Source organism: Cherax quadricarinatus, chromosome 20, assembly GCF_038502225.1.
Source record: "Cherax quadricarinatus isolate ZL_2023a chromosome 20, ASM3850222v1, whole genome shotgun sequence".
NCBI lineage: Eukaryota > Metazoa > Arthropoda > Malacostraca > Decapoda > Parastacidae > Cherax > Cherax quadricarinatus.
In genome coordinates, this window is record NC_091311.1 from 14,322,876 (window position 1) to 14,338,730 (window position 15,855).

The window sequence follows — 15,855 nt, forward strand, 5'->3', positions numbered from 1 at the left end:
TCCTTTTTAAGATGTGGGAATGCTGTTCTTAGATTTTCTAGGCACCCATATGCTGCAGCAGTTATTTGGTTGATATGTACCTCAGGAGATGTGCCTGGTGTTATACTCACCCCAAGATCTTTTTCCTTGAGTGAAGTTTGTAGTCTCTGGCTCCCTAGACTATACTACATCTGCGGTCTTCTTTGCCCTTCTCCAATCTTCATGACTTTTCACTTGGTGGGATTGAACTCCTGGAGCCAATTGCTGGACCAGGTGTGCAGCCTGTCCAGATCCCTTTGTAGTTCTGCCTGGTCTTCGTCCGAATGAATTCTCCTTATCAACTTCACATCATCTGCAAACAGGGACACTTCGGAGTCTATTCCTTCCGTCATGTCGTTCACAAATACCAGAAACAGCACTAGTCCTAGGACTGACCCCGTGGGACCCCACTCGTCACAGGTGCCCACTCTGACACCTCGCCACGTACCATAACTCGCTGCTGCCTTCCTGACAAGTATTCTCTGATCCGTTGTAGGTTTGTGACACAGTATTTCCCGTCCCTGAAGCCATGTTGGCTGCTGTTGATGAGATCATTCCTTTCTAGATGTTCCACCACTCTTCTCTTGATAATCTTCTCCATGACTTTGCATACTATACATGTCAGTGACACTAGTCTGTAGTTGAGTGCTTCATATCTGTCTCCCTTTTTAAAAACTGGGGCTACATTTACTGTCTTCCATACCGCAGGTAATCTCCCTTTATCGATAGATGTGTTGAATATTGTTGTTAGGGGTACACATAGCGCCTCTGCTCCCTCTCTCTCAGGACCCATGGAGAGATGTTATCCAGCCCCATTGCCTTTGAGGTATCATAGCTCACTCAGAAGCCTCTTCACCTCTTCCTCGGTTATGCGTATTGTGTCCAACACTTGGTGGTGTACCCCACCTCTCTGTCTTTCTGGAGTCCCTTCTGTCTCTTCTGTGAACACTTCTTTGAATCTTCTGTTGAGTTCCTCACTTTGCGGTCGTTTCTTGTCTCTCCTCCTTCCTTCCTTAGCCTGATTATCTGGTCCTTGACTATTGTTTTCCTCCTGATGTGACTAAAACAGTTTCGGATAAGATTTGGCTTTTGCTGCTATGTTGTTTTCATACTGTTGTTGTGCCTCCCTTCTTACCTGTGCATATTCATTTCTGGCTTTACGGCTGCTCTCTTTATTCTCATTGGTCTTTTGCCTTCTGTGCTTCTTCCATTTTCTAGCCCACTTGGTTTTTGCCTTCCTGCACCTTTGGGTGAACCATGGGCTCATCCTGGCTTTTTCGTTATTCCTGTTACCCTTGGGTACAAGTCTCTCCTCAGCTTCCTTGCATATTGTTCTTACATATTCCATCATTTCATTTACCGGCTTCCCTGCCAGCTCTCTGTCCCATTGAACCTCGTTCAGGAAGTTCCTCATTCCTGCGTAGTCCTCCTTCTTGTAGTTTGGTTTCATTCACCCGTCCCTTCCTAATTTCCCCTTCACTTGAAACTCTACTGTGTATTCGAAGCTTAAAACCACATGATCACTGGCCCCAAGGGGTCTTTCATATGTGATGTCCTCAATATCTGAGCTACTCAAGGTGAGTACTAGGTCCAGTCTCGATGGTTCATCCTCTCCTCTCTCTCTCTGGTAGTGTCCCTTACGTGTTGGTACATGAAGTTTTCCAGTACCACCTACATCATCTTAGCCCTCCATGTATCTTGGCCCCCATGTGGCTCCATGTTCTCCCAATCGATTTCCTTGTGGTTAAAGTCACCCATGATCAGTAGCTTTTCCCTGCACGCATGAGCTCTTCTGGCCACTATAGCCAGTGTGTCAACCATCGCTCTATTGCTCTCATCATACTCTTGCCTTGGCCTCCTGCTGTTCTGTGGTGGGTTATACATCACTGCAATTACCACCTTGGGACTTCCAGACTGAAGCATTCATACTATGTAATCTCTGGCTTCTCCACTTTCTCCTCTCTCCAGCTTATCAAAATTCTACCGGTTTTTGATCAGTAGTGCCACTCCTCCACCTCCCCTGTTCCCTCTGTCTTTCCTCAGGATCTGATATCCCGCTGGAAAGATGACATCTGTTATCATACCTGTGAGCTTGGTTTCTGTGAGAGCTATGATGTCCAGTGTATATATATACATATATATATATATATATATATATATATATATATATATATATATATATATATATATATACATATATATATATATATATATATATATATATATATATATATATATATATATATATATATATATATATATATATATATATTAGCCTAATTGCTCCAACAACACCGAATGTCTTTGGATGGCGGTAAAATAGCCAGCTCTGCTTGCTGCACCATCTTTGTAGGTTTGGGTGATCTTGTGGGTTAAGGCATCATGTGGTTCTAGCTTACCATGAGGTGAGTCGGTACAACATGGGTTTGAGTCCTTGGTTAGTGCAGTGTTGTTATGCATCAATACCACTCGTTCTTGGTTACAATAATATATATATGCTGCTCGTGGAGTAGTACACCAAACAGGGATGAGAATGAAAATTAACCTAGAGGCTCCCACGACACCAATTGTCGTCGGATATCGATAAAACAGCTAGATCTGCTGGCTGCACCATCTATGAAGAATTGGGTGGTCCTGTGGGTTAAAGCATCATGTGGTTCTAGCTCACCATGAGGCGGGCCAGTACATGGGCTAGAGTCCTTGGCTAGTGCAATGTTGTTATTGATCACTAATATATATATATATATATATATATATATATATATATATATATATATATATATATATATATATATATATATATATATATATATTATATAGGGAAGTACCACCTATATAGCTGGACTGGGGACCCTCATCCTCAGAGAAGACAATAAACGTACCTCAGGAAAAACTCAAGGTTCTCCCTGGAGCTGTTTGAATATTTTCTTCTCCTACATATATATATATATATATATATATATAACACTGATCTCGGGCTGAAGGAGACTCGAACCTACGAACCTTGGAACAAGGTACGCAGTGCTTTACCAATCTACCCACACTGGACCAATACCTTGGAGTCCAGCTTGCACTAGACTTTAATCCAAGGCAGCCAGCTTTCAGGGAGAAGGCTTACAGCTTTTCATCTCATCCCCTGCATGCATCAGCCTTACTAGAGATATTAACAATGCAAGGAATTCGCAAGAGCAGGCGAAATATACACAAACACTGATCTCTGGCTGAAGAAGACTCGAACCTACGAACCTTGGAACAAGGTATGCAGTGCTTTACCAATCTACCCACACTGGACCAATACCTTGGAGTCCAGCTTGCGCTAGATTTAATCCAAGGCAGCCAACTTTCAGGGAGAAGGCTTACAGCTTTTTATCTCATCCCCTGCATGCATCAGCCTTACTAGAGATATTAACAATGCAAGGAATTCGCAAGAGCAGGCGAAATATACACAAACACTGATCTCTGGCTGAAGGAGACTCGAACCTACGAACCTTGGAACAAGGTACCACAAATAGGTGAGTACAAATAGGCGAGTACACACATACACACACACACACACATACACACACAAACACACACACACACACGTGAAGCAGTATCGCTGAATAGTACTCCAAGGATTTAGCGTTCTAGTGGCTGTCCTAAGATATTGTTAGCGGTCATCGTACGTGAATGAATAGTGAACATACCTACAAGAGTGTAACAGCTTTCAAGAGTGCGAATAATGTGATAAGATCAAGAATTTTACAATTTAAATTTGAATGAATGTTGAGTGAGGGAGGGTAAGAATCAGCTGATGAGGCTGCTGGCCGCAGTGTTGACACAAAATATCCAAACATAGTTAATTGGGTTAATCGGTGTGATCTGAAATATTAACAAATACAGATATTGGTGGGTTATAGCAGCAGTGTAGTGATAAGGTCATAAACGAGTGATTAAGTAAATAGTGAAAGTAAGAAAAAATTAGTCAATCCCCAGCTGTTGGTGTTGTGAATATAGTTAATATCATCAGATTTGTTATGACCATAATACTGTACTAAAGAAAAAAGAGTAAATACCAAGTCCTAAAAGAAAAAGAAAAAAACTTGAATGCATGATAAAGTTCCTGAAGGAGTTACAAAAGTGAAGGAGTTGATAGCAGCCAACCAGCAGGAACCTCCATTGTTGTGCAGACGACATCACTTGCCTATGTGTGGTTAATTTTGGTTAGTGTCTAAAGTCTCAGTGTCTCGCCCTGCTGGTTGTATGCTATACCATCACTCTCTCCATATTTCAGTACCAGGAGATAGATAGTGGTAACCCTGATAATGTTTAGTAAATTATCTAAATATCTTCAGAAGAGTTGTGTAGCCTAATGACCCCCCCCCCGTCTTTCTGACAGCGACAAGCTGTCATGGAATCTTGATTCTGAGGACATGTACATAATCTTCACCACTACGACAACTACTACTACAACTAACCCATCTCTTTGGGAAGGACCTACTTCCACTGGGGAATCCCGCCTACCAGTGACTATGCCCTCGTCTGCTACACCTGACGTTACTATATAAGCGCCAGGCTCCTTGCTTCTGCTTCAGAATTTCCAAGACTACGGTGCTCTTCGCACCTACTCCTAGGTTGAGGGACTGATTACCTCATCTTCTGTATATAGTCTTACTGTCTTCAAGCTATGTCCTAGAATTTGTATTGATAAAGCCACTGGATGGCGAAACGTCTACAATAAAGATACTCAGATGTTGCACATGTGTCTTAATTTCATCGACAAGCTAGTAAACGAGTACGCACATGCAAACACACGTGTTCACCAGTAATTATTATTATAATAAATATTAGTATATATTAATAAGGAATTGAGAGAGAAATAATCCTATAATCTTCAAAAAAGTAAAGTAGCCTAGTGTGCAAAGATCCGGGCCGGGAGAGTACCGGTGAACCAACAACAATAGCAATAGTGTGTTAACGTGACCCCTCTTCCCTCTTTTTCAAAGAACGACAAGCTAGTAAACACACACTCACACAAACACAAGTGTACACAGTAAATATTATATAGTATATATTAGTGTATATTAATAAGGAATTGATTGTGAAAATTTTTTATAATCTTCAAAAGAGTAGCATAGCCTAGTGTGATATATGAACCCTTTCCTTTTTCCTTTTTTAGACTAAGACAAAAGCGCGTGTGCACGCACACGTGCACACACACATACACACCCATACACACCCATACACACACATACACATACACACATACACACATACACATACACACATACACACACATGGTTTAGAAAGACACGTAAGCAAACACTATAACATATTTATTAGAAAACGTTTTGGTCCTGGGACCTTGATCACTTCTAACATACGATACGATACGATAGGACTCACAGGTAAGTACCCACGAGGGGCGAGGGGCAAGTGGGGACAGTGCGAAGAATAGACTTGGGAGAGGAATGTCTTGAGTCGAAGAGAGAAGAGTCAGGACTAAACCCAACTGCGAAGCCTGAATGACGATGATGAAAGACGATGTAGACATCAGGAACTCTGCAGGAGCTGACTGCAACTTGCTGGATGGAAGATTTCTGCTTCTTGATGGTGATTGGTGGCTGCAGGCGACAAGGGAGGGGCTCAACGTTGATTGGTCATTTTCATAATGGCTTGGTGGTTACTTGGAATTGTGGCGTTTTTTGACGAAGAAAGCGTCCTTGGAGAGGCAAGTTCCATTTCTGAGATGTTTAAAGCGTTGGAGAGGAATTATCATGAGGCGAGTTAAGGAGTGTTCATATTCAGGAGTTTTACACCAAAGGTCAATATTTGCCATAATGGTTGAAAGATTTACGGGATCAGCTTCTTTAGAAGGTCCAACGACATACTTGACTGTCTTGTTGATGAGGTGAGATTTTAGTTCAGCTGGCTCCATGTCCTGAGGATAATTTACTGTGGTACAGAAAGATACGTTGTACCATCTAGCATAATGGTATTGTTCTCCTTCTGGTACAGTATCAAATCTTGGGTCTTGAGATGGTATTATTGGTGCTGGTGAATGTACATTTACATCTTCATCTTCAATGGACGAATGGGAAGATGGTTCTGGTGGAAAGGCTTCTGATTGGTCGGTTTCTTCGAGGAGTGGAGGCGATGGAGACTTCTCATTGGACGTTGTTGGAGTGACGTCACTAGGTGTTGGTGGTGTTGGAGCTGCTGGCGCAGAAGTGGTGATTAGATCCTTGGTGAATTTTAGTATTTCTTCCGAAGGTGGAGATGCTGGGAATATAAATGATGGGATATTATTTAGTGCAAATAACTCGTTGATGGTAGAGTTAAAAGATCCAGGTACAGCCATGTTCTGCATGTGAGCGTATAGTAGACAGTAGTGGATCTTGGTTACGTCACATGCTGGAGGAGTGATGATGGTGGAGGCTGGCTGAGTAGTAGCTTGAAGTAATTTCGTAGTGTTAGCTTGTATCTTTGCAATTGCTGCATACGTTGGTGTGTTGCTAGTAGGTTTTTTCTTTGCTGCTTCTTGTGTTTTCTTCACAATATCCTTTCGTGTAGGACATTTTGCTGCCAATGTATGGTGGTCGTTACTCTTACAGTTTAAGCACGATGGTTGTGGTGGATTAGCAGCGGTGCAGGAACTGAAGGTGTGTCCCTCACTACCACATGTAGTGCAGAACTTCTTGTCTTTTACTGGACATGCTTTGGTGGTGTGATGGTAAGAATAACAGTTCCAGCAGTGTTGGATGTACTGATATCTCTCTGCTTCGATGTAGGTTGGACTGATGAAGTAGTAGTAAACAGCAAGACCTTCGTTCAGTGCAGTAGCAGCCATGTTAACGTCGGTGAAGGTGACCTTGAGCATGGACGATGCATTCAGGATTTTTGTGATGCTGTCAACAGTAGCCCAAGTATTTAGCGTCTCGATGGATGTCTTGAGTTCTGCTGGTGTTTGAGACGTCAGAATCTTGTCCAGTTTTTTGAGGAATACTGATTTCCTGGCCCTGAGGGCAGTAGATGACATAACAGTAAACCCTTGAGCGGTAAGTGTAGTGGTGGCATCTGTAGTGAATAGCTTCTCTGCTTCAGCATCATCGTGACACACAACAATGAATGCTTCTTTCAGGGACAAAATGGCGTTGAATTTTACTTGCAGTGCTCCTTGAACAACAGTTGCAAGAGCAATCTTCGTTGAATCATCAACGGAACCACTTGTTGGCTTGATCTTTACACGATTTGCGTAGCTCATCGTGTAAGTCAAGGTGAAGACGACGCTGGTAAAGGTTCCCCTCCCCAACGGGGATCGTAGGGAGACAGAGTAGGGAAGACTTCACCCAGCTACAAGAGTGCAGAGGCCAACTGTCTGCCCAGGGGCAGGCAGCCAGCGATGCACCAAGTCCTGGAGCAGGATGAAGAGTTCCTCTTCTCTTGCCTGTTCTAGTTGCTGGGTGTCTAGGTCTGATCCTCTCAACCGGGAGCAGGTACGTCCTTCCAGTGCAGAAGCCAGTCGACGTTCCTTCTAACATACAGGTTAGGTTAGGTAAGGTACGTCAGGAAACAGGACAAATGTTTCCTGACGCGGGTCTTAGTCAGATGATGACCCGCCTTAAGAGCTTTTGGTCATCTGACCGAGGCCTTCCGCTGGCTTACCGGTCCACCCCTTTAAAAATTATGGTCATTTATTACCAGTCTGTCTATATACCTTAATAATTTCTAACATACAGAACGAACGAACGAAAGTTCAGGTAAGATCCCAAATGGGATGAGCGGGGAAGACGGGACAGACGAAGAATAGTGCTGGAGAGGAGTGTTCTTAGTCGTAGAAATAGAGCCAGGGCTTAACCCAGCAGCAAAGGCGATCGTGGGACAGATATTGAAAAGAGAAATTCCGGTTCTTCTGTTGGGACTCCGGTGGGGTGAGCTGGGAGTAAGGGACTTGCGACCTTTAGAGCTAGAGAGGAGTGCAGAACTGAGTCATGTCTTAACCCAAAAAAGCTAAGGCGAACGTGGGTCAGAGAATGGTACCTGTCTTAGAAGGTACCTGTCAGCGGATCTAAGGTTATTTGTAAGTAGGGTTAGGAGCAGGATCATGCAAGGAGTAGAAAAGGTTGTGTTGGTTTGTGGGTCTGCGAATGTCTTCGTCAAGGAGAGAGGTCCAGTAGTCATGTCGTGTCTCAAGGAACATACAGAGGTAGGAAGACATTATATATAGGCGGAGAGTGAGGTGTGACGCACGTGACCTGAGGAATGTCATAAGAACATAAGAATGGAGGAACACTGTAGAACGCCTACTGGCCCATGCGAGGCAGGTCCTTATCAAAAACAACTTCTGCCTATGATGAGGACGGGTAGACGATGAAATCACGTGACTCCTGTGTTGTTGGGTTGGTGCTGCTTAAGTATCATGTATGCCAATGTTTTTGAAATTATGTAGTTTCCAGTGTTGCGTTCTATAGTGTCGGTGACGGCGATTAGTGAGGCTTCTAGGCACCGTCGGCGTCTGAGGTCTGGTTCGGTGAGAACGAGTTGTGCCTCATTCCAGTTCATCAAATGCCCCGTGGAGTCTCTGTGGAGGACACATGCGTACCTTACATCGTCTCTGTTAGAGGCATTTCGATGCTCATTCAGGCGGACTGCAAGATCTCTGCCTGTCTCGCCTACATATTTCTTGGGACAGAACCCACAGGGGATAGCGTAGACGCCTGCTGTAGAAGTTAGAGGTGTGGGGCTGCGTTTCGTAGTGAGGTCTTTGATAGATGATGTGTTTATGGTGGAAACGTTGATGTTACTCATAGCAAGTGCCCTGCGAGTATTCGTGGCAACATCGCCACATGGGAGTACTATGAACTGTTTAGGGGCTGTTCCATGGGCGGTTTGTTGAGGATAGCTTGTGCCTTAAGTCTGCAATCTCGGATGAAGAAAGATGGGAACTGAAGACGTGTAAAGGCTTGTGTTATGTAAGTGCATTCTTCTTCTAGAAAACAAGGGCTGGAGATGCGAAGAGCTCTCAAGAAGAAGCCAATGAGGACTCCTCTCTTAGTGCGGGTGTCTTGGTGTGAATAAAAGTGTATAAGATCGTTCTTGTTGGTAGGTTTTCTATACACTTTGAAGAGAAGTTTGTCACTGTCGGGAGATCTGCAAAGTAGAACGTCGAGGAAAGGAAGTTTGCCATCATTTTCAAGTTCAAGTGTAAACTTTATTGATGGTTCAACTGCATTGATCTTGTTGAGAAGGGCCTGGATATTGAGACGTCTCGGATAGAAAACCAATATATCATCAACGTATCTTAGCCAGGTAACGGTGTTGGGAATGAGGGTGCTGAATTTCTCTGTCTCCAGGTTTTCCATGAAGAGGTTGGCAAGCACAGCACTGAGCGGGCTGCCCATTGCCATCCCAAAGCATTGTTTGTAACAGTTGTCCTGATACTTGAAGAAGTTGAAATTAACACAAAGTTCCACTAGATTGATGAAATCTAGAAGAGGTAAAGGGAGGTCGTGGTTTTCAGTGAGGCTCTGTCTCAGAATGTTGATTGCAGCGTCAGTAGGAACGTTGGTAAAGAGGGCTGTGACATCGAAGGAAGCCATGCTTTTGTTTTTGACATTCAGGTTGGAAATTCGGGAGAGAAGGTCACCTGAGTGTTTGAGGTGGGCTTGACTGATGGTGCCCAGAAGCGCTGAAAGGTATTTGGCAAGGTGGCCGGCTAGTCTGTGTGGTGCACTCCCTATGCCCGAAGTGATAGGCCGTAGTGGGATGCCAGGTTTGTGTGTCTTAGGAAGGCCATACAGGCGTGCTGGTTTCGGTTGACCTGGTAAAAGTTTAAGTAGTTTCTTGCCTTGTTCTGATTTTCGTAAGATGCTACGAGCCTTTTTAAGGAAAGTCTGGGTACTTTGAAGTAGCACTGATTCCGATACAGGCTGGTATGTGTTGGCATCGTTGAGAAGATTTAAGACTTTATTGTTGTAGTCGACAGTGTTGAGTAACACCACACCACCTCCTTTGTCAGCGGTTGTAATGACGATATCATCGTTGTTGGCCAAGTTCCTGAGTGCTTGGCTGTATCTTCTGGGAATGACCGGTCTTGAAGGCTCAGTAGCTGCAGCAGTGATAATTTCTTGAACAAAGCCCTTTTGAAACTCGGAGTCTCCAAAAGGTTGGTTCTTGGTTACCATATCCACCAGATTATGTTTCTTGTTGATGCCAGTAGTAAACTTGAGCCCTAGGCTGAGGGCTTCTGTCTCGGTGACGGTTAGTGTATAGGAAGATAAGTTATTTATGATTTCTGGTCGTCCCATTTCGCTCCATTTGCCCAGCGCTTCTGGGCACCATCAGTCAAGCCCACCTCAAACACTCAGGTGACCTTCTCTCCCGAATTTCCAACCTGAATGTCAAAAACAAAAGCATGGCTTCCTTCGATGTCACAGCCCTCTTTACCAACGTTCCTACTGACGCTGCAATCAACATTCTGAGACAGAGGCTCACTGAAAACCACGACCTCCCTTTACCTCTTCTAGATTTCATCAATCTAGTGGAACTTTGTGTTAATTTCAACTTCTTCAAGTATCAGGACAACTGTTACAAACAATGCTTTGGGATGGCAATGGGCAGCCCGCTCAGTGCTGTGCTTGCCAACCTCTTCGTGGAAAACCTGGAGACAGAGAAATTCAGCACCCTCATTCCCAACACCGTTACCTGGCTAAGATACGTTGATGATATATTGGTTTTCTATCCGAGACGTCTCAACATCCAGGCCCTTCTCAACAAGATCAATGCAGTTGAACCATCAATAAAGTTTACACTTGAACTCGAAAATGATGGCAAACTTCCTTTCCTCGACGTTCTATTGTGCAGATCTCCCGACAGTGACAAACTTCTCTTCAAAGTGTATAGAAAACCTACCAACAAGGATGATCTTATACACTTTTATTCACACCAAAACACCCGCACTAAGAGAGGAGTCCTCATTGGCTTCTTCTTGAGAGCTCTTCGCATCTCCAGCCCTTGTTTTCTAGAAGAAGAATGCACTTACATAACACAAGCCTTTACACGTCTTCAGTTCCCATCTTTCTTCATCCGAGATTGCAGACTTAAGGCACAAGCTATCCTCAACAAACCGCCCATGGAACAGCCCCCTAAACAGTTCATAGTACTCCCATGTGGCGATGTTGCCACGAATACTCGCAGGGCACTTGCTATGAGTAACATCAACGTTTCCACCATAAACACATCATCTATCAAAGACCTCACTACGAAACGCAGCCCCACACCTCTAACTTCTACAGCAGGTGTCTACGCTATCCCCTGTGGGTTCTGTCCCAAGAAATATATATGTAGGCGAGACAGGCAGAGATCTTGCAGTCCGCCTGAATGAGCATCGGAATGCCTCTAACAGAGACGATGTAAGGTACGCATGTGTCCTCCACAGAGACTCCATGGGGCATTTGATGAACTGGAATAAGGCACAACTCGTTCTCACCGAACCAGACCTCAGACGCCGACGGTGCCTAGAAGCCTCACTAATCGCCGTCACCGACACTATAGAACGCAACACTGGAAACTACAAAATTTCAAAAACATTGGCATACATGATACTTAAGCAGCACCAACCCAACAACACAGGAGTCACGTGATTTCATCGTCTACCCGTCCTCATCATAGGCAGAGGTTGTTTTTGATAAGGACCTGCCTCGCATGGGCCAGTAGGCGTTCTACAGTGTTCCTCCATTCTTATGTTCTTATGACATTCCTCAGGTCACGTGCGTCACACCTCACTCTCCGCCTATATATAATGTCTTCCTACCTCTGTATGTTAGAAGTGATCAAGGTCCCAGGACCGAAACGTTTTCTAATAAATATGTTATAGTGTTTGCTTACGTGTCTTTCTAAACCAACTTGTCGGTATTTATTACCAAGGTTTATACCATACACACACATACACACACATACACATACACATATACATACACACACATACACATACACATACACACACATACACACACATACACACACACACACACACACACACACACACACACACACACACACACACACACACACACACACACACAAACCTAACCTAACACATTAGCTCATAAATCTCCCACCACACATATTTTTACGATAAGCTGAAGCAGCTAGAACATCCCAACAGGATAAAAACAAAATGGGCTCTCAAAAAGGAGGACGTAAAGGCAAGGGAACTGATAATGGATGGTCGGAAATGGAAGAATGGGTAGAACGGCTCAAGAACAAAACGGAACAACAATGGGAAAAAAGGTTAAACGAGCTTTGCAATAAGATGTTGGAGCAAATATCTGCAGAGACCAAGAAGTGGGAATCACGTGCTGTAGTACCTGAGGCAAAGATACTGAGACTGGAGGAAGAAATGGATGTGCTGAAGCAGGATCTAAAGATGAGGTCCGAAAGGAGCAAGATGACTGAAATGGGAACATCAGCAGGCAGGAGGGGATGGATCTAAGCAGTCTTTTGCAGCAGTAATTTCAGGCCATCATGGTGTCTGGGAGATGATTAGGGAAACAGCAAAGGAGATGCTTAAATCAGATCCAGAGATACAGAGGGAAAAGAAATGGGAAGAGGAGAGGGAGAGGTCAATAATTATTCATGGGCCTCAGGAGGCTGAAGGGCAGACCTATGATGAAAGAAAGCATTGGGAGAAAACAGAGATTAAGAACATCATTGTAATAACAGGAGAGAGGGACATGTCTCAGGTAGAAAATTTTCACAGACTTGGGGGGTATTCGAGGGAAAAAAAACGACCAATCGGATTGATATTCAAGACAGATGTGGTACGGAACAGGATATTGATATTGAGACAGAACAAGAAAGGAAAGGGAACAACTGAAAGTGAGAACAAGACAGAACCAGTGGAAGGAAAGAGAGATAGGACAGGCAATGACAGACAGGAAAACTCAGCCTTTGGGGGAGCATCAAACACAAATGGTTACAGAAACCTCTCAACCCATCACCACATATCAACCAAACACAGTAAACAGAAACGAACCTCACTCCATAGCCACCATCCCCTAAGCTCTAATTCCACAATCACAGCAGCTTCCCATAATATTGTGCCCTGCCTCCCACCCTCCCAGCCTGCACCTTCCTCTTACATCTCCCAAAATACAGTAATGGAAAGGAAGCTAAAGGTATGGTACACCAATGGAGATGGAATAACAAATAAGAGTGTAGAGTGGCAAGAACGCATCATTGATGCATCACCTGACATCATAGCACTAACAGAGACAAAACTTACAGGGATGATAACAGATGCAACTTTTCCACCTGGATATCAGATTATGAGGAAAGACAGAGAGAACAGAGGAGGGAGAGGAGTAGCATTGCTCATAAAAGACCAGTGGAGTTTTGAGGAGATGGGAGGACTGGAAAGAAGGGAAACAGACGACTTCATTGTAGGAACACTTCAGACTGGTGGTCCAAAGGTGATGATAGCAGTGATGTATAACCCACCGCTTAACAGCAGGAGAACAAGAGAAGAGTATGATGTGTGCAATAGGGAAATGGTGGATACACTAGCTGAAGTGGCCAGGAGGGCTCATATGGGTAGGACAAAATTGCTTATAATGGGGGATTTCAATCATAAAGAGATTGACTGGGAAAACCTAGAGCCACATGGGGGACCAGAAGCATGGAGGGCTAAGATGTTGGAGACTGTATTGGAGAACTTCATGCATCAACATGTTAGGGATACAACCAGAGAGAGAGGAGAGGATGTTGCAGCAAGGCTGGATCTCATATTCACCTTGAACAGTTCAGACATAAGGGATATCACCCACGAAAGACCTCTTGGCGCTAGTGATCATAGTGTCCTGATTTTTTAATATCTTGTGGAGTTAACAGTGGAAAATGCAGCAGCACGAGAACAAAGAGAGAAACCAAACTTCAAAAAAGGGGACTACATAAGAACAAGAAGTTTCCTGCATGAAGTGCAGTGAGAAAGAGAACTAGATGGAAAGACAGTGAATGAAATGATGGGAATAATAACCACTATGTGCAGGGAGGCAGAGGAAAGGTTCATACCAAAGGGCAACAGAAAAAATGGTAAGACCAGAGTGAGCCCATGGTTTAAGTGGAGGTGTAAAGAGGCCAAAGCCAAGTGTGCTAGAGAATGGAAAAGGTATAGAAGGCAAAGGACTCAAGAAAACAAGGGGCTGAGCAGAAGAACCAGAAAGGAATATGCAAGGATAAGGAGAGAGGCCCAGAGGCAATACGAGAACGACATAGCATCAAAAGCCAAATCTGAACCATAGTTGTTATACAGTCACATTAGGAGAAAAACAACAGTCAAGGACCAGGTAATCAGGCTGAGGAAAGAAGGAGGGGAGCTCACGAAGAGTGACCAAAAAGTATGTGATGAACTATACAAAAGATTTAGAGAAGTATTCACAATAGAGTCAGGAATGCTTCCAGCAAACTGTGGAGGCAGGGTGCACCAGCAGGCGCTGGATACGGTACACATAACCAAGGTAGAGGTGAAGAAACTGCTAGACGAACTCGGTACCTCAAAGGCGGTGGGCCCAGATAGCATATCTCCTTGGATACTGAGAGAGGGAGCAGAGGAACTGTGTGTGCCATTAGCAGCAATCTTCAGTAAATCTATCGAAACAGGGCAGTTGCCTGAGGCGTGGAAGACAGCACATGTAGTTCCAATTTTCAAGAAAGGGGACAGACAGGCAGCACTAAACTACAGACCAGTGTCACTGACTTGTATAATATGTAAATTCATGGGAAAGTTTATCAGGAGAAAAGTAGTGGAACACATTGAAAAGATTGGGCTCATACATGACAGTCAGCACGGCTTCAGAGATGGGAAATCCTGTGTCACAAATTTACTTGAGTTCTACAATAAGGTAACAGAAGTAAGACAAAACGGAGAGGGATGGGTAGATTGCATCTTTTTAGATTGCAAGAAGGCTTTTGACACAGTACCACACAAGAGACTGGTGCAAAAATTAGAGGAGCAGGCAGGAATAATGGGGAAAGCACTGCAATGGATTAGGGAATACCTGACAGGAAGGAAACAACGTGTGTTGGTACGTGCTAAAGTGTCGGAGTGGGCGAATGTGTCGAGTGGGGTTTCACAAGGTTCAGTCCTAGGCCCAGTGCTGTTTCTTGTATACGTGAATGACATGGTGAAAGGAAAAGATTCAGAAGTGTCACTGTTCGCTGATGATGTGAAACTGATGAGGAGAATACAAGTGGGCTAGGATCAGTTAAGATTACAAGGGGATCTGGACAAACTACAAGTATGGTCCGACAAATGGCTCCTGGAGTTTAACCCCAGTAAGTGTAAGGTCATGAAGATTGGGGAAGGACACAGAAGACCGCAGATGGAGTACAGGTTAGGAAACCAACAGCTGCAAACGTCAGTTAAAGAACAGAATCTTGGGGTAAGCATTATAACGAACATGTCCCCTGAGGCACACATCAGTCAAATAACTGCTGCAGCACATGGGAGATTGGCAAACCTGAGATTGGCATTTAGACATCTGAGTAAGGAGTCATTCACGACATTGTACACTGTGTACGTAAGGCCTACACTGGAATATGCAGCGCCAGTATGGAACCCTCACTTAGTCAAACGTCACGAAATTGGAGAAAGTGCAAAAATTTGCAACAGGATTAGTCCCGGAACTGAGCGGTATGTCTTATGAGGAGAGGTTAAGGGAACTCAACCTGATGACACTAGAGGATAGGAGGGATAGAGGGGACATGATAATAACGTATAAAATACTAAGAGGCATTGACATGGTAGACAAGGATCGAATGTTTCAGAGATGGGATACAGAAACAAGGGGACACAATTGG